Genomic DNA, 20,795 nt, shown 5'->3' with positions numbered 1-20,795 from the left:
GTTCAGGGCATAGCCTTTGTCACCTAGATGAATCACATCAAACTTTTAGTGCGATGTCGTTTTTCAAGAGAAAGAAAAGTGTGACTGCAGCGTAACTCACCGAGGAGATGACTCTGACCATGTAGTGCGCCCTGATGTAGACCATGCACTATGGGCTACCATGTTCAGGATTGACATTCTGGCATAGCAAATAATCTGAACATTAACTGAATGGTAGCTTTTGCGGTTGATGTACGCGTAATCATTAATAGATGGTGGCTTCATACGCACATGGGTAGCCTATACCAATCAACCCCACCAATCACATTTGGAAACCTAGCAATAGCATAAAAATCCCGTTTGATTCCAGTTTGCTGATCGTTATTATATGGGAATTTAATATAACGTTCGGAGAGGGACATTATAGCTGCCAAAACTGCTGGCATGGTTCGGCTAATACTTGGCTGGAAATACCAGACCTGTCCCCGATCTCCCGCTGAAAGGTCCCGGTGGCCAAAAACCCCAAGGTAGAGCACACCTGCACTGGCACAGGTATTGCGTTTGATCGCCTAGTTTCTCGCCTTAACTGTGGCTCCAAAAGCATTGCATAGCTCCATCGGGAGATGCCTTGGGAGACGAAAACGACTCAAGAGCCATTCATCGCTGTCCATAAAAAAATCGGCGCAGTCTCGAAAAACTCTCTCTCGTCTTAGACGTGCGTTGAGGTCCTCTAACAGAGCCAGATCTGCCATCGCTGAGACTCGACCACCTATTTGGCAAAGCTCCTGTTTATATAGAAAGCTGAATAAACATTTCACCTGTCACATTCTAATTATTTTCATAGCAATACTGTTTTTAATTAGGCCTGACTTGATTGTAATTGTTTGAACGGCTGGGCTAATTCCAATTTATTTAGTAATTAATACAGATGTGCAACATGCAGCTACTTGTGCTGCACTATTCATCAGTGAAATACCCGTATGTTGCGCCAAAAAAACTTGCGTACACGAGCTCAGACCTGACGTGAGATTTCATCGCAGCCTGCGCTCACGTTCAAATTGATAAATGCCAAGCTCAACGTTGAAATGAGCGTACGTCCATTTTACGCACGTTTTCAGTCGTACGCTCGTTTGATAAATGAGGGCCAATAAGTGCAGCACCTTCTATTAGGCCTTTTTAGTATATAGTGCAGTCACCTTTTAAGGCCAATTGTTATTGTGTGTATTTATTGTATTGAGCTACTGGATGGCTTTATTGGTCCCCATTGTGACCAATAAAGTAGCTATCTATCTATCCATCTATTTAGCCTTAACAGAGCCACACATTTACATGTATGCAGCTAGTTATCCATTATAATTTAACACGAAAGTTATTTCACATTTGATTGAGTTTTTTTTATTTCAACAGAACAATTGTTGCCAGACAGAGGGTGGCTGCCCTTCTTCTGCTGCGCCGTAGGCGGGCAAGGAGAAGACGAAGGGTTTGAGTGCACCGTGCACCCCATCAATGAACGGAGACAAGAACAGGGGGTATACCACAATCTGGTCCAGGAGCTCCGTGCAGAGAGGCACCGCCAATATTTCAATTCGCCACTAGGAAGTGTGCAATGGCAGAACCGTATGCATGGTGTAACCTAGCCATGATGACCTATAATTTAGTTATTATCACTCTCTGGTATACTCTTTTGCATTTATATATATATATATATATATATATATATAGATCTATTTCGTCTATTTCCCATTATTCGTCTATTTGCCATTATGGTTAATGGTTTGGGTACTTAGTCCACCATTGTTGATTTCTCACCTGAAGAGCCAATCGCCAGAGCTATGGCTCGCCAGGCAATGTCCTTTTTAGAGTTGTCTTTGTAATGACGGGAACATTGGTACATCATACAATTCGACATATTTTTCCACCTCGACGACCAGTCTCTCATCGTCCATTCTCGTAATTGTTTCTCACAAACGAAACAGGGCGACATCCAGTGGTGAGGGGTAGATATGGAGGTGCCTACGGGACCCGGGATGTACAAACCAGCTTTTAAAAAGCGCTTTTTCAGGGGTGGCGACGCAATTTTCCGTCTCGTAAACGGTCGTTGCCATTTGAAACGGTCGATGCCATTTCCGACCATGTCCGATTGCGTCCGCTCTCCGATCTTGAATTGATTAGCCGCGTTTCCCAATCAGCGTTGAGCTTGACCCGACGTCACTGGCAGAGAGTAGTGAGCTTGGACAGAAGCATACGGCCGACATCTTTCTTTATTCTGTGTGGAAATAGTAACATAGTTACGTCATTAAATGCTTTTATGGAAACATTTTTAGCGAGAAATGTCCATTTTACTTTCATAATGTTCGCTCGGTGAATGTGACGTTATGTTATGACGAAGAGGGAACGCTCCGTTCACTTGCATGGACAGAGTCTCTGGTTGCTAAGCAACCTCAACGTCTTGGCGGACTACATCTCTGCTGATCAACACTACTGCTGGAAACACACCAGACACACCATGTGAAGTTATTTAACCCGATTATTGTTATTTATATCCGAGCATATCAGTTTTTATCATGGGTGTCTTTACGGGGACAGTTGCTGTTGGCATCTTACATTCAAAGGCCAACTGTGAATAATGTACTTAAGGTAATCATCCTTAAATTTTATTGATGAATAGCTGACAGATGTAAGTTTATTTTATTCAAATATCATCCCTTAAATTCAAATGGTTGCTAAGCAAAAGAGCCATTATAGCAAAAAGTGTTGCAACTGTCCCAGGTCTCCTCTATTCAATCAATCATTATGTATGACTGGCATAGATAGTTTCATAATTACTCACGGCAACTGAGCGGAAAAAAACATTCCACCCTGTGCTGTTTTTAACTGACTCCAAGTGACCTGCTGCAGGTCCTGGCTCCTCTACGTCCGCCATGTTTTAATTCCGTTCACGAAGCATTCGGAATTCAAGATCGGAGAGCGGACGCAATCGGACATGGTCGGAAATGGCATCGACCGTTTCAAATGGCAACGACCGTTTACGAGACGGAAAGTCGCGGCGGCGACGCTAGGGATTAGAACATTGGCTCGAAGACTAGTTGGGCGGCGCGGCGCGGAACGCTGCCGCGCAGCTAGTCGGCGCCGGTGTGGGCTAGTACATCCGGAATAATGGGGGCAGACTTTTTGACGCGCCGCTGCGGCGCCGGTGTATTTAGGCCTGGACGTTGCCGTTACGCGTCCGGTGGAATCCCCGGGTTATAGTTTCTAATTCCATAGGTGTGATGTAGTCATTGAGGAAACTAAAGCTGAAGTGGCCGTATGGGTCTCTCTACTGAGAGAGGGAAGTTTTACAGGTTGTGCCGTCTAAAAACACCATCTGACACTGACTTTTCGCTTTATTAATAACTGAAAAACATTGGATGTTGATTGATGGTTTTTCAGTAAACACACACCGATGTCCCAGTCCAGTAACTTGTGTTCAGTAAAATACTTTTAAACAGGGCTTTTGGGACAATCTGACCCCAGGGCAAATCGGTACGAGCAGAAGGGCCAACAGAGTGGCGAGAGCCACATGTCTCTCCTCTGCCAGCTGGAGCCTCCTGGCTCCCGAGGGCCCCGGCCAGCTCCACAGAGGGCCCCATGGTTCAGACAGAAGGTTGTCTGGCTCCTAGCGATGCTTTATAATTCATCAGCTTTAGTTACACGGACAACAATACACTTTGCTGTAAATAGTAAAGACAGCAGATCGTATTAGCAAGGTACTCAATAACAGAACATAGTGGCCGTCATATCTGTTATACATTTAAATGTTTTACATTTATTGCTTTTGAATTCTTTTCCACTTTATAGGTATTTAACATAAATACTTTTGTCTGATTATCTGAAACACTGGCTAAAACAAATTGACCTTGGCTAGAGACTATACATGCAGCCTACTGTGTCACTATTTAAACCTATTCATGTTTACTATGTTACTATATACTATCTATTTACTATGTCACTCACAAATAAACAAAAATACTAAATAACAACCAGCTGGAAGGCCTACAGACGTCCATCTATGAGAGGAAGAGAGTCATGTGGCAGGGCAGGCCACACAGACCAGCCTATACTTATGTCTCTGCACTGTGGCCTCCAGGCAACATAGAACCCTCTTCAGATGAAACACAGCTCTACAGAAGACTCCTTTTCACAGCAGCCAGACCCCTGTGTAAACAGGTACGTTGAACATGGCCAGACCCACTTGTCCCCACGCCCAGGGGGGTGGAGCAGAGATCAGGAAAGATTAGGGTTTGGACTCTTGGCCTTCTTCCCTACACAACAGTGTCAGAGAAGGACCTCCTTCCACCCAGCCCCCCCTCAATACTCACGTACATGTTTACACACACACATTCACACATATTTATTTTGCTATGAATACAGCCAGATAGCAAGGAGTGGGACCAAGACCCGTTCATGCTCTGTAACTGGATAAGAGAATCTGGTAATTGGCGGGGGGGGGGGGTCTCATCCAAACAAACAATTGGGTGGCATGTTTGAACTGACTTCACCACTCTGCAACAAGAGGGCTTTTGTCCAACGCCTTCCTCTCGTGACGCTGACTTAATCGCCCCTAGTCTGACTGTGTGTTTGTGTGTTTATGCGTGTGTGTGTGTCTGTTTGTGTCTCCGCCTGTCTGAATGCGAGCGTCTCATGCGTACTTGTGCATGGGTTGTGTATGTGTGCATGCGTGTGCGTGCCCATGTGTGTGTGTGTGTGTGTGGATTGGCATAGGTCTCATGCGTGTGCTTATGTTTGGTTATGTGTATGTGTGTGCGTGTTTATGTGTGTGTGCGTGGGTATGTGTGTGTGCGTGGGTCTCTTGTGTGTGCGTATGTGTGTGTGTATGCGTTTTGGATTAGATTGCCAAAGTGCCGAAAGGGAACACCACAGTTTGGGCACTTAAGGGAAATGTTGAGAGTCCGATAGCATAGCTGTGCCTCACACACGTCATGCTTATTCTGAACACAACCAGGGGCCCTCACACATCATCAACATCTCGGTGATTACACCTTGTCGGAACCTTGATGGGACTGGGATTCTGACGTGAGAGTCTAGAGGGACGGTAAGGGAACCATGGAAGAGGCCCATGGATACTCTCCATCACACTGGAGGATCACTGGTGTTGCTTTGGAGGTTTAACAGAGGAGGTTCACGGTTGAGCTCTGAGCTTCAGAGTCTGACTCTGACGTTGGCTTCCCCTCTGGACCCCGGTCTCCAGGGACCCGGACTGAGGGGCTGGTCCTCCAAGGAGGGCCGGCTAACAGCTCAAACAAAGGCCATGCTGGCAGTCTTCGACCACAATACTAACAATAGGTTAAACCTCATGAAGATCTCCTTCTCTAGAAGTGTGCCGGTGTAGGGCACCTGTCCCTCTGACTGGGGCCCCATCAGTACCACAGACTGGGGCCCCTACAGTCCCTCTGACTGGGGCCCAACCAGTACCTCTGACTGGGGCCCCACCATTCCCTCTGACTGGGGCCCCACCAGTACCACAGACTAGGGCCCCACCAGTCCCTCTGACTGGGGCCCCTCTGAAAATGCATCGAGCTGTAGAAACGCTGAAGTACATATTCAAGGCGCTGGTTCTCCACCAAAAAAAATGGAGCGCATCGTGCCTGCGGCTATCCAGTCTGCGCGCTGCACGAAACCGCATAGGTCCGTTTTTATTTGAATCCACCCTGGGACCTGGTTTCAGAAAAGTGTGTTTTCGGGCACCAGATACGCCGGTGTTACAACGAATTCTGCGACCCACCGAAAAGTGTGACCCCAGGGGGCAGGTCTTTCTTCTTTGATACAAACGTTAAAGGTCCCATGACATGCTATTTTATGTATTCTTTAATATAGGTATTAGTGGGCAACTAACACAGTATTCAAAGATGTTCCCGAAATTCAGCCGTGGTGCAGAGTTACAGCCACTCCGAGCCAGTCGCACATTGAGCTTCCCCCAAATGCGCTGTTTTGGTGTCTGTAGCTATAATGCAAATGAGGAGGAGCGAGGCGGGTCAAGGAGGAGGGTGGGGGTGTGGCCCTGAGCAGCTTGCAGCCACGGTACCATGCGCTCTGTTTACAGTGGATGTATGCAATGGCGAGGCGCACACAGCCTTTAGCCGTGTTCTGTAAATATTCTAGAACACACGGGAGACCTGGAGCTCTATATCTAAATATTATCATATAGCCTACATAGATATCTATATCATATTATAGATATTATCACGGCCAAAAGCTGTGTGAGCCGATATTATGAATCTCAAACGACCACGTTGGGTTCTCCGACATTCCTGGTTCTTCAACGTCCACATCAATGTGAAGTAGACTGAACCGCGACAAGGAGGAGAAAGGGATCGTTGCCGGGCAGCGCTTAGGCACCTCCGCCTCCGGCGGTGGTCCCTCAGCGGGGCTCAAGCGGGAGACATTCGCCGCCAACAATCCCTTTCTCCTCCATGTCGTGGTTCATGCTCTTGAGGGAGTCAAAGCCAAAGTTCCTTCCCCCCAATTCATTCTCAACCTTGGCTGAGATAACCCCCAATACGAGTCTCGTAGAAATACCAGAGACGAGAGTCCGACGTGTTATGCGCCATAACACCAAAAGCAGAACGGTTATCCAAATAACAAGGAAGTGTCCAACACTTGCGTTACAGTCCTGGAGCTCTATAATATCATATAATACATAGATATCTATATCATATAATACATATTATCACGGCCAAAAGCTGTGTGCGCCTCCAGACGATATTATGAATCACAAACGACTTTGTCGGGTTCTGCAACGTCTCTGGTTCTTCCACTTTCATCAACCTGAAGTCGACTGAACCGCGCGCTGCCTGCTGCCGGCTGCCCGCTGCCGGGCGATGGTACCTCGCGGCAACTGGCGGCATGTCGCAGTTCATGTACTTCAGCGAGTCAAAGCCAAAGTTCCTTTCCCCTCAACCATGGCTCAGATAACCCCCACAACAGTCTCGTTGTGGAAATACAAGACGCGTCAAAGAACCGACAAGAAACACTTGCGTTACAGTGTGTGTATTCACACACACACATGTGGCGCTCGCAGGGTCGAGTCTCATTGGCGGGCCAACGTCTCTGGGCGGGCCAGGCAGAGTAAGGGGAGGAGCATGATGACGTTTAGGACGTCATCATGCTTGATGACGTCCTAAACACAGACATTCCAAATCACCACACTTGAGCCTCCGTTTTTTCAAAGGCGAGCAGAACAGCTAGTGCTCGTTTTACACCAAACGCAAGTTTTAGCCACTGGGGGACCATAGGCAGGCTAGGGGAACTCATATTTATGTTAGAAAACCTCATAAAGTGAGATTTTCATGTCATAGGACCTTTAATTCTAAAAAGCATTTTCCACAGTAGCCTATAATAGGAAATGCTCAACGGTATACCAACTAATTAAACACTGACTGTAGCTTTTATTGGGAAAAATGCAACGTGATGGGCCGTACTAAACGCCCTATCCATTGTATGGGTCTGTTAAATGCTAATCAAATCTATTTATTAAGCACATTTAATAACACGGTGAAGGGACGGGGGGAGATCTTACGTTTATTTATGTTTTTGTTCTAAATGCACACCATTTTTTCGACTTCATGCCCTGACTCCTGTCAGGCCACGGAGCAGACAGAACAGACAGACCCACAAAGCATTTCACGAGCGCCCCATGCAAAGTCAATGAGATCCGTCGACGGAAGCATGTAGTGTGAACAAGGCGTGCGGATCCTTCTGGACGGTCGGCCCAAACGCACAAGGCTAAAGGGCTCTTTATGGTCCCACGTTCCCAGCAACTTAATGACCATGCAGACGCTTCAACGCAGTCGTGAACGTTTATGGTTCTGCGTCGGGTTTTAGTGAGTGGACCAATCACAGCCCTTGTTGCTGCGTTTTACTCGATGGAAGGTTAAGGCCTTTTTATGGTCCCATGCTCCTGCAACGCAATGACCAGAAGACTCTTCAACGCAGTCGTGAATGTTAGTTTATGGTTCTGCATCGATTTTTAGTTAGCGGACCAAACACAGCCCTTGCAGCTGCTTCGCCTCGACGGAAGGTTACAATTTTTGGGAGGCGCCCTTCTGGCCTTTGTGGTGGACGCAAGTAGGGTCCGCAATGATATAAGGGGTTCGTAAACCCCTTGCGTTGCGTGAATGTGGAACCATAAAGAGCCCTTTACGATTACGGTTGCAGTGGACGCAAGGGCAAAAATCGTCATCTTCCTTCGCAGCGATGCAGAATAAGTGGCTGAAATTTGTCTGCTTACTAAAACCCGACGAAGAACCGTAAACGTTCACGACTGCTTCGAAGCGTCTGCGTGGTCATTACGTTCCGGGAACGTGGGACCATAAAAAGGCCTGTACGGCTCTTGTTTCCCGTACCCTTTTTTTCCCCGGGGGGGGGGGGGGGGCTTATGGTGCATTCCAGAGCCCATCCAAACCAGTGGGACATGGGACTTATCCTACCTCCAACTAAGAAAAGTGCACTGGAATGCCTGTCGAAGTGGAACATCACACCGTCGAAGTGGAACCTCCTACTATCGAACTGGGGGGTGATCGACCTACCCCCACTTCAACAAGTAGGAGCTAGTACAGTTCAGGAAGGATAAGTCCCAAATCCCACTGGTTTGGATGGGCTCTGGAACGCACCATTAAGCCAGATGGCGATAGCCGCGGCAGCTACTTACACCGGGATTCCACCGGACGCGGAACGGCTGCGTCCATTCCTACCAGGCGCGTAACGGCAGCGTAGCGCTGCCATGCGAGCCAGCCGTATTCACGCGAGATCACGCGATAACCCTAAACCTAATGTACTCACCTTCCACTCCCAAAACTATTGCAATTAAATGCCACGCTTTGTCCTTTCTGACATTTTCCTTATAAAAAGGATGATTTGGTACATGAATGACTTGAATGACTGGTACTGTTGCTGAACTTCTACAATGAGTCTCTCGTCGTCCATGTTGCCGACCCTCTGAGACCCTTTGATTGATTGACTGCTGACCTGGTGCCACCGGTCATGACGTAATAATGTTGATGTGAAGTTACATGATCTGAGTATTGAGTTTTATTTTGAAAATTGACCGGATGCTCTATGGCTTTTACTTTTTCACTTCCTGCCCTGCTCAATCTGCTCTGTTGAAATTGACGCGCTTTATTAGCGGCTCGCGGCAAAAATAGAAGTGCGACGGAAAGATAGCGCCGCGCCGCGCCGCGGCACGCCGCGGCACGCCGCTCCTGGGACGCTGCTGAAACGTTCCGCGGCGCGCCCGGTGGAAATGGTCTCATTGATTAGAGTGGAAGCGATCAGCAGTGGTGACCGCGGCGCAGTCGTGCTGCGGCGCGTACGCCTCCGGTGAAATCAAGCCTTTATCATCGTACCATTCTGATCGTGACCAAGCCCCCGGGAACAGTGCATACTTCCGCAATCCACCAGTGCTCAGTGGCCAAGCCTGGTATTGCAGCTGTTTAAGCGGGCTGTGGACAGGCCCATCGATTCAAGGGACCCAGAAGTAGATATCTCCGTTCACTCAAATACAAGTGGGGAACAGGAATGTGTCTCCGCAAAAAATGTCTGGATATATATCAATGGCTGAATCCGAATACTCATACTTGACTACTATATAGTATGCATTTTGTAGTAGGCTACGCCAAAAATATAGCGCGTCCGAATGCTCAGTACGCATTGTGTAGTACGGAAGACGTTTCCGAATGCGTACTACCGCCAAAGTAAACCACGGAGTTCACTACGCTATCCCACAATGCAACCGGAGTCTGATAACGAACGAAGAAGAGATGGCTGACCCGACACCACCAGAAAGACGCTGTAGAAAGCGGCGGAAAAAAAGAGACATTAAAAAGAGTAAAATAGTAAAGTAAGTAATTAGGTAAAAAGAGACATTTTTAATTTAATAGCAACGATGACAAGACGGAAAACCGTTAACTTATAATTGTGCCGGTGTCATGCCAAATTTGTACCGGCTGCCAAATTTGACCGGGCGCGTCATCCATACGTAATCCACTCCAAATCTGCCTGGCAACAGATGATCGCTTCGTCTGTTGCCTGGCAACGGACGATCGCGTCGAATGACGTGAACATTCGCAAACCTTCTATCTAGCGATCCGTTATCTGTGTTGTGCTATTTCGTCCTTGACCTGCTTTAAACACTCAGTTTACTTGCTAAATTTGATTAAACAATTAAATACAATATAAAGTAAAAGTAAAAACAAGTGTTATCTGTAATGATATCAACATCAGTTATTAGACCGTCACACGGAGCATGCGCAGTTGGATTGGCGCGCTGCATGTTGATGTCTGTTCCAAGATACATCGTGTGTTTATTAAGGAACCCAACAAAACATTACATTATCTAGCGATCCGTTAACTGTATTATGTTATTTAGTCTTTGGCAACATGAGCGTGAATGTTTTTTGAAACCTGCCCGGCAACGGACGACGCGATCATCTGCTGCCATGCAGGTTTGGAATGGATTACGTATGGATGACGCGCCCGGTACAAATTTGGCAGCCGGTACAAATTTGGCATGACACCGGCATCTGAGGAGAGATACGTCATCTCCAAACATCCGGTGGAGTTTCGGCGATGTTCGGAAGCGTTTGGAGGCGTTCTACGCATAGCTGTAGACCGTACTACACTGTTAGGTGTAGTACCGTCAAGTAGTAGACACTGAACAGAAATAGTATGTACTAAGTATTGGGATTCAGCCAAAGGCTCATAATTATCTTTATGCCATGTCTTAAAAAAAATTACGTTTTTTCTTTTAAAAAAAATCACCTCAAGCGTTTTATTAGCCGTTCTCTCTAATTATTTTTTGCTGGAGAAGGAGGGGTGTGCAGCTGAAAGGGGTCGTAGTGAAACAGATATTGTTTCGACCTGGCATCCGAGAGGGCCTAGTTCAGTGCTCCGTTAACGTGTCAGATTAGACTGGTTCAGCTGCAGCTCAATAACTCTCACTGTCTTCTGCTTGCGATCATTGTGATTCACCATATATTGATCCATTTATTCAAAAGATCCAAAGACAAATAACAGGTGCATTACGGTATCATTTTAAATTATTGTTAATAGTCTGATTAACATTTCAGCATTAGTATTTAATTTTTCATTTGCTTTTTTAGCTACCTATGTATGACAGTTAACAATGTTGGTGTATTACAATTATTTATGGGTATAGGCCACTCCAACTTCGTTGCTGGTTGAAATGTAACCATTTTACAACCATTGTACATAAGTTATTGATTGCATTTTTCGTAAAATAGATAGTTGGAAGGAATCTGTTTCTTAAGCAGTGTGACACTTGGAGCTTGCATGACGGAGCACAAGTTGGCACAAAGCACTCAAAACTGCAAAAAGACATTGTTCAATTGTAGACTTGGAGCTTGAAAACGGAGCACAAGGCATAGTTTAATAGTGCATTTCTTTTTGAACAGCACATCCGATCATTGACCTCTGTAATTTTTGTACATTTAAATGTCTGCCCATCACTAACAGAGTTTAGCTTTATATATTATTAGTTTTATTTTCTTCCCTTCTTTTCTTAATGTTATGTGTATTTTGTTTTTAAGATAAAACAAGAGAAACCCAAACATATCTTATGGTCTCGTATTTATGTAAATGATTCATGTATTTATGTGTTTTTTACATGTTGTGACTGTCTGAGTTTGTGATGTGGGTCTATGGTCTCGTACTGTAGTTATGTACATGTTTCATGTATTTATGTGTTTTTTTCATGATGTGACTCTCTGAGTTTGTGATGTGAGTCTTGTTCTATGTTCCCACTCTTGGCCTGCCCCTTGACGTGGTGAGTGGGCTTTAAACTCAGACTTAGTTTAAATTTTTTGTTTGTTATTGATCGTTTGTCACGGTCTATCTTATTAATGATACAAAGCCTTAACTAAACCCCTTCTCTTCTGTTGGCAGAAACTGGAAACTTCAGAGTATATTTTATCTTAAGTTAGAAAATCTTTGTTTCCTCATCAGATCCCAGTCCATCATGCTCCTGTACTTGTCTGCCGTGCCATCCACATGCCTCATGCATCACCTCTCAGCGCCCTGCCCAGCTGCATCTTATTCCGTTACTCCAGCTCTTTCCAGCTCTTTCACATAAGTGACAAACACGCTCCACCCAAGTGTTTTTAATCTTTTATTAATTATACATGTAAGGTGTACTTAAGTGGCCTGAAAGGTGCCCATCAATAAAATGCTTTTTATTAATATAACATTATGGCTCTATCAAAAGCAAAGTACACCTGCCATTTACAGTTATCATTTATACTATCCTAGACATCTTTAATCGTATTTACATAGGCCTACAGTAGGCCTGATTTCCTCTGAATATTTAAATAAAAAAATTCCCTGTCCATGTCAGATCCCTGTCCATCATACTCCTGTTGTTGTCTTCCTGCACACCTGACTGCCTCCTCCATCGATTGCGGCCACAGCCCTGTCCCTGTACAATATTTCATGTTCAGGATCAAGTTTGAGATTCAGTTTCAGTATTAGGCCTACTTGTTTTTGAAACCTGACGTGGGGCTGGCACCATCATATCTTTCTTATTTATTGCACCCACACATAATAGGTCCATGATACCATGTGGAGTCATTTCAGACTCCTTTGCTTCCTAACACCTTGTGAGTTCCCTGGGTACACCAGCTGATGGGTCTGTGTATATATTGGGCATTTGATTCTCGTTTCAGAAACAGAAATATATTAAAAAACAAGTGGTAATTACGATTTCTGTTTTAACATTCAAAAAGGTGTATACAAGGTGCTTTTCTTATAAAGTCAAAAAGGGGCAAACTAATCTAAAATAATAATTGTTAAACATATAGAGAATCATCGGGGGATTAGTAACCTGTACTTCCATGGTCGGTAAACAATGCGACTGCGATCGCTCAGACCTCTTGCTTACGATACTACAATGTTAACAATGCTAAAAAACAAGAATATTTCTGCATCCGGTACGTCATGAAGTAGGGCGTGGCTATGGACCCATGATGCGGAAACATCTCTCCTTGATGTTGCCCTGCGCCATTGAGCAGTCTACATAGGAATGAATGGGCGCCATTTTGGAATCTGTTGTCCATTTTATAATATGTCCATGATCGTGACCTTATAGCAGCCCGACACAATGTAGCCTGCCAATAAATCCAAGGAAAAAGAAGAATGCCCACAATTAATAAAGGTCAACAATTTAGGACGTCCAAGAAGGACGGCAAACGTTTGCGAAGCTTTCGCCGTTGTCCAGAAATACCTCGCGAATAATGTGTTTGTTATTATCCCCGTCGCACAGAAGTGCGATTCTGTCGACCAATAAAAGGACAGCTTGTGTAGCTCGAGCTTGCCTTCACCCTTTCAGGCGTTAGTACCCCAACGGAGAACTGCGAGACGAGTACGGCTCAGTCCGGGTCACGCCCGCTTTTGGCAGGGGAAATGCTGCACCTTTGCGAACTGAACCGACCCGCACCCTCCAGTAGAAACGCAGCAGGGTAGGCCTACTGTCGTTGGTGGAATCGCGAGCCGTATGAGTGCGCCCCTAGAATTTAGGGGGGAAAACGTACTTGGGCACGGTACAGATGGCCCGTTGAGTGCGCCCTCTCTCCAGGAGCTCTCACGAGGAGTTCGCCATTAGGATGATCAGTAGGCCTACTCCAGAAATAATATTCACAATCATACATAGTATGTTACCGTTAGCAGGAACAGACAATAATTACATAACGACAACAGGCTCACAATATAGTAGTATTGTATTATAGAGAGTAGGGCCTGTTTGAGTGGTTAATTAGAGAAGGGAGTATGTGCTCTGTTTGACACATATATAGGCTACTACACATTTATTATATAGCGATATAGTATTGTAGTAGTAAAAAAGTTGTTTTTTTATCATAATTACTACAGCACTACATAACTAGGCCTATATAATAAATAAATATATAATGGTACGTCTTGTAGTATATTACCATAACGCTGCATTTCCGTTGACAGTTGAACGAATGGTCGAATTCTTAGATAGGAACAAAAGAACGAAACAGAAGCCAGATGCTCCAGAGAGATGATGCGTACAAATCAGCTTGTGTTGCATGAACAATAGCCCCCAGCTGGGCTGGAGCCGGCCGCCCCCGGCCGGGCTGGAGCCCCCCTGGAGCCCCGCTGACCGACCTGGGGACTACCTCACTCAACGCGCACTACACCCCGCTTTTACGCACAGTAGAGGAATACAGTACATCATTGATAACAGGGAAATACGTGTGTGTGTGTGTGTGTGTGTGTGTGTGTGTGTGTGTGTGTGTGTGTGTGTGTGTGTGTGTGTGTGTGTGTGTGTGTGTGTGTGTGTGTGTGTGTGTGTGTGTGTGTGTGTGTGTGTGTGTGTGTGTGTGTGTGTGTGTGTGTGTGTGTGTGTGTGTGTGTGTGTGTGTGTGTGTGTGTGTGTGTGTGTGTGTGTTAGCGTGTGTTTCATTGGTAACATAATACCAGGGGCAGGTTTGCGTTTGCCGTTTGAAGCTGAATAAGTTCTCGTAAGTAAGTAAACATAGCCGTAAATTCAAATAGCGGAACGATCAACGCCCAAATATTATGAACTTGTAACTTGATGATACAATTACACAGTGGAAAGCAAGTTAAGCAGACCTTTAAGACGAAGCCCTTGTCTTACCTATCGTCTGGTCGGGAGCATCGTGTTGCGATACCTAACACCGGGGGCTCGACTGCCTATAGACAGCCGGATACCACAGAGTTAAGGAAGCTAGAGCCAACAAACGGGTCTTTTGTTGCGTGCCTCGGGCCAAAATCTCCAATATTCTTCCGGCCCACTGCTCGGTTGGGACTGGGATCGATCCTCTCCTTGTCCTCCCTCTATTCTGTCTCCTATACCCCTTTCTCTGACACGCACTCACACGTACACATTCAGCCACGTGACCGCGTAACCTGACACCCCCAGGCTTATGCCACCCTGGGTTGGTCATCTCTCATCCATATGGAGATACTCCATCTACCCAACTCTTTAGTAAAGATCTATACAATATCCAAGACAGACAGACAGACAGACAGACAGACAGACAGACAGACAGACAGACAGACAGACAGACAGACAGACAGACAGACAGACAGACAGACAGACAGACAGACAGACAGACAGACAGACAGACAGACAGACAGACAGACAGACAGACAGACAGACAGACAGACAGACAGACAGACAGACAGACAGACAGACAGACAGACAGACAGACAGACAGACAGACAGACAGACAGACAAAGAAATAAATAGATAGACCGACCGACCGACCGACCAACCGACGGACAGACGGACGGACGGACGGACGGACAGACCGACCGACCGACCGACCGACAGACCCACAGACCGAGAGATAGATTGATAGATAGAGAGATAGATAGATAGATAGATAGATAGATAGATAGATAGATAGATAGATAGATAGATAGATAGATAGATAGATAGATAGATAGATAGATAGATAGATAGATAGATAGATAGATAGATAGATAGATAGATAGATAGATCGATAGATCGATAGATAGATAGATAGATAGATCGATAGATCGATCGATCGATCGATCGATCGATAGATCGATAGATAGATAGATAGACAGACAGATGTCTACATTGGCACTATTACATATTATATTCTGCTTTTGGTTTAAAATACAATAGTAACCCTCTTCAGAAACATTCATGTGTTACAACTACTCATAGCTACTAGTGCTGAAATATTCAGAAGGTTGATATTGCTAAAGTGGTCCCCTGTCTTGGCACCTGAACATGAGTTTACCCAGGCTACCTCTAAACATGTGTAACTATGTGTGTATGTACTGAAGTAGACTACAGCCCTACAATACAAAGAATCATTTAAAGCATGATTTTAAAGTAATACTGCTGGTCCCATTTGGTCAAAGCGAATAGACAATAGAAGAAGTAGCTCTTTAAGTGAGTGACCATTGTGATGCATAAGGAAGCATTCTTCCCCACATGAATGGTGAATCAGGTTGACTCGGACAAGGAGAGCTGTTACGCCATTGGCCTTGAACTTTCACACAGCTCATATTTATTCATGCTCAGCTCCCCGACCACTGAATACATAACATTCAAGGCAAGGCAAGGCAAGGCAACTTTATTTATATAGCACTTTTCATACACAAGGCAGACTCAAAGTGCTTCACATATAAACATTGTTATACAATAAAATAAAATAATAGATAAGTAAAAGAAAACATATGCAAAGAAATGAGTAAAATAGAAAGTGCAATGTATTTAAGATCAGATCAACAGTCTCTCTGGTATCCGCGTCGGGACTCCAACCCAACCTAAAAGGAACTTGGTACTTTCTCTGGGACTCAAACCCGGATTCTAGTAACCCTTATCCTTTCTCTCTGATATCAGATCATGTATCTTTCTGGTAAAAATAGAACATTTAATTGAAAGTTAAAAAGGCATTTTAGTAAAATAAAGGTAAAGTATTTAAGATTTAGCAGAAAGCTAAAGCAAACATAAAAGTCTTCAACCTTGTTTTGAAGGTGCTCAGAGTTGGGGCAAGTCTTAAATCCTCAGGGAGTTTATTCCAGCTATTTGTTGCATAGTAACTAAATCCTGCTTTCCCATGTTTCGTGTTTACTCTGGGGATAATTAACAGATTGGTCTCAGAAGATCTTAGTGTTCTAGAAGGCTTATGTAGTGGAAGCATATCAGTTAAATATTTTGGGCCTAAACCATGTAGGGATTTATAGGTTAGCAACATGATTTTAAAATCAATTCTCTGACCTACAGGAAGCCAATGTAACGATTTAAGAATTGGTGTAATATGTTCAAATTTTTTGGTCTTTGTTAAAACTCTAGCAGCAGCATTCTGAACAAGCTGAAGCTTCCTTAGAGTTTGTTTTGGGAGACCTGTAAGGAGACCATTGCAGTAATCAAGCTTACTAGTGATAAAGGCATGTACAAGTTTTTGTAAGTCTTCGGTGGACATGAGCCCTCTAAGTCTTGCTACATTTTTAAGGTGATAATATGCAGATTTTGTAACTGATTTGATGTGACTTTCGAAATGTAAATCAGAATCCATGATAACCCCTAGATTTCTGGCTTTGATTGAGGTTTTCAGGGACAGAGAGTGAAGGTGTTGGGTTACTTTAAGCCTTTCCGTTTTAGCACCAAATACAATTATCTCTGTTTTATCCTCATTTAGCTGAAGGAAATTTCGGCACATCCAGTCTTTCACTTGCTCAATGCACTGGCACAGTAGATCTATGGGCCGATAGTCATTTGGTGATAGCGATACATCGATTTGCGTGTCATCAGCATAGCATTGATGGTCAATATTGTTATTATGCATGATTTGCCCTCGTGGGAGCATGTAGATGTTGAATAAAGAGGGTCCTAAGATCGAACCTTGTGGGACTCCACACATCACGTTGGTTGATTCTGATACAAAGTCGCCGATGGAAACAAAGTAGTTCCTATTTTGTAGGTAGGATCTGAACCAATTTAAGACTGTGCCTGAAAGCCCCACCCAGTTTTCTAACCTGTCCAAAAGTATTGTATGGTCTACAGTGTCGAATGCAGCACTGAGGTCTAGTAGCATTAGTATTGAGGTTTTGCCAGAGTCTGTGTTAAGACGGATGTTGTTTACAACTTTAATGAGGGCGGTCTCAGTGCTGTGCAGGGGTCGAAATCCTGATTGGAAGGTGTCATAACAACCAGTTGATGCCAGGAAGTGATTAAGTTGCTGGAGGACAACTTTCTCAATGATTTTACTTATGAAGGGCAGATTTGATATTGGTCTGTAGTTGTTAAAGATCCCATGCCATGCTATTTTATGGATGCTTTAATATAGGTATTAGTGGGCCACAAACACATTATTCAAAGACGTCCCCGAAATTCAGCCGTGGTGCAGAGTTACAGCCACTCCGAACTAGTCGCACATTGAGCTTCCCCCAAACGCGCTGTTTCGGTGGGCGTGTCAAGGCAGGTCAAGGAGGGGGGTGGGGGTGTGGCCCTGAGCAGCTTGTAGCCACAGTACCATTCGCTCTGGTTACGGTGGGCGTGTCAAGGCAGGTCAAGGAGGGGGGTGGGGGTGTGGCCCTGAGCAGCTTGTAGCCACGGTACCATGCGCTCAGTTTACGGTGGATGTATCGCAATGGCTCTTAGAAACCCATATTATACATAGATATCTATATCATATAATATATATTATCACCTGGCCCTGAGCAGCTTGTAGCCACGGTACCATGCGCTCTGTTTACGGTGGATGTATCGCAATGGCTCTTAGAAACCCATATTATACATAGATATCTATATCATATAATATATAATATATATTATCACGGCCAAAAGCTGTGTGAGTCTCCAGACGATAGGCTATTATGACTCTCAAACGACCGCGTCTTCTTCAGATTGATGTGGAAGTGGAAGAACCAGAGACGTCGGAGAACCCGACGAAGTCCTTTGTGATTCATTATATCGTCTGGAGGTGCACACAGATTTTGGCCGTGATAATATGTATTATTTGATATAGATATCTATGTATGATATGATATTATTTAGATGTAGAGCCCCAGGACTCTAACGCAAGTGTTGTACACTTCCTTGTTATTTGGATAACCGTTCTGCTGTTGGTGTGATGGCGCATTACACGTCGGACTCTTGTCTCTGGTATTTCTACAACGAGACTCGTAGTGGGGGTTATCGCAGCCATGGTTGAGAATGAATTGGGGGAAAGGAACTTTGGCTTTGACTCCCTGAAGTACATGAACCACGACATGGAGGAGAAGGGGATTGTTGGCCGCGAATGTATCCCGCTTGAGCCCTGCTTCCCACCGCCTCGGCAGCGGTCAGCGCTAATCACCGCCTCCTGAAGCCGAGGCGGTGGTCCATCGGCAGCGAGACTCCGGCGGGAGACGACCGCGGTCAACAATCCCTTGGCCATGGCTGAAATGGTGAAAGGAGCTGGCACCACGCCGCTTATGAGATAACAAAAGTTCATGTGTATTTCTCTCATAACTTTTTGTCATTATTAAAGAGAGGCCTGATTCTCAGATATGCATGTTGGATGGCTAGGGTGTAGGTCTGGGAAGAACTTCAGGCCAAAATCTTGCAAGCGAGCCGCTGGGTGCAGGTGCAACGAGATGGAGCACTTGCTGAGTCATTTCCTGTAGGGCTGGAGCCACAGGTTGAAGCGTATGAGTCCTTTGAGACCCCCTTTGATAAAAGGGGTTCTCAAATGTTGACCCTCAGTCACCTATTGCATCATTTCCTTTAGGGCTTCGGCCTCCTAATTGATCATTATAGTATAATTGAATGCCCTCTTTCATATATATGATACCTCCACCACTGGGACGTGGCAACAGTTCTCCAAATCCATATGGGGAGGGGGGAGGGATGCTTGTGGACAGTAGGGGTGTATCCTCGACATAAATAGGAAGCAAACTCAGGAGAAGTAATGACATCTCACAAATATTTATTCAATAAATTGTTTCAAATGACCCTGCCTCGTTAAATCAATGAGCTTGGTGTTTTGCTTTCCAAAATAGGTTATAGTAGAAGTCTAAACTGCAGAAAATAAAAACATCCAAGCTGCCTTTTAAGGATACCTTGGAATATCTGCCTATTTTCTAACCATCAGACCCTAGTTTACGACAAAAACAACACAATGGACGGCAGCTCCTTTGCTGCGTGGTTTTTAGAGCCATGTAAGGATTAGAGGGGGCGGTCGATAGCAACCACCATAGCAACCATAACGGTCAAGTGACTGGATGCAGCCCCGTTGAAAGAAATTGAATACCACCTTACACTCAGGATATTAATGATATTTAAATTATTATGACCATGAAGTCTTTATTTGCATGGGTTTACATTTTGTTCTGTGTAGCATGGAAAAATCAGAGAAACACTCCCATTCAGAATGCATTGGTTTACATTTCGTTCTTTGGAGCACGGTTACTTTATATATTTATTTATTTTCAGTTTTTGAGGAGGTGCTTCAAAGATGCAAATGTTTCAGCAATAATCCAAAATCCAATGGCAAAACCCGTTGGCTTTTTGTCGAGGGAATCCAGGGTGACGCTCACTTCCGGGTTGGCCAACAAACGTCATCCCTCCACCACTCTACTGTAAAAACACATGTTCAAGTTGGATGAGAATAATAATAATAATAATAATAATAATAATAATTCTGCCATAGTATTTATTTAAGGGGGGGGGGGATACAAGTATTTTGGCCATTCGTAGTGTTGATCAGCAGAGAAATAATTTAGCCGCAAAGACGGTGACGTCGCTTAGCAACGGAAGACGCTGGGATAGACAAGTCACCGGACTACTACGGAGCGTTCCACGGCATTGAGAAGACCCGTGTAATAAAGGCCTATAATATTTCTGTTCATGGCATAGATTTCTCCTCAGATTAGGCCAATAAACCAATGGTAAAATAAAAATAAAAACGCTCGATCAAAGGCCCGGCCCGAGTATAGTGGTGGGAAATATCGGCCCGACCCGGCCCGCGTCGGGCTCGGGCTCGGGCTCGGGCAGAGAATCTAAACACTGACTGGAACTACTTAGCAGGTGTCTGTAGGGCTATATCAGGAGTTAATGCACGCACTGCAGCCAATCAGAATCAGAGTATTCCCTCAGACCGTGGTCTAAACAATATTATTCACGAGTTATAAACAACCCCTACACATCAATATTAATGACAACCCTGTGGAAATTGCCATAAGTGAGAGATACAATTTCGCACGTTGAGCACACAGTTGGGTGACTCGTTTATTTAGTA

General features: G+C 44.8%; 1 protein-coding gene across 1 annotated transcript in view; it reads right to left on the bottom strand.

Moving 5' to 3' along the window:
* The window catches only part of LOC130377798 (E3 ubiquitin-protein ligase pellino homolog 1-like), a 51,009-nt gene extending 36,076 nt beyond the window's left edge, over window positions 1-14,933 (bottom strand). The window contains exon 1 of the mRNA XM_056584871.1: window positions 14,669-14,933. The gene's annotated coding sequence lies outside the window, so the exon portion shown is untranslated. The remainder of the gene's footprint in view (window positions 1-14,668) is intronic.
* Window positions 14,934-20,795: the final 5,862 nt, after the last annotated feature.

This window comes from Gadus chalcogrammus, chromosome 3 (genome assembly GCF_026213295.1).
Source record: "Gadus chalcogrammus isolate NIFS_2021 chromosome 3, NIFS_Gcha_1.0, whole genome shotgun sequence".
Lineage (NCBI taxonomy): Eukaryota > Metazoa > Chordata > Actinopteri > Gadiformes > Gadidae > Gadus > Gadus chalcogrammus.
This window is presented reverse-complemented; position numbering and strand designations above follow the sequence as displayed.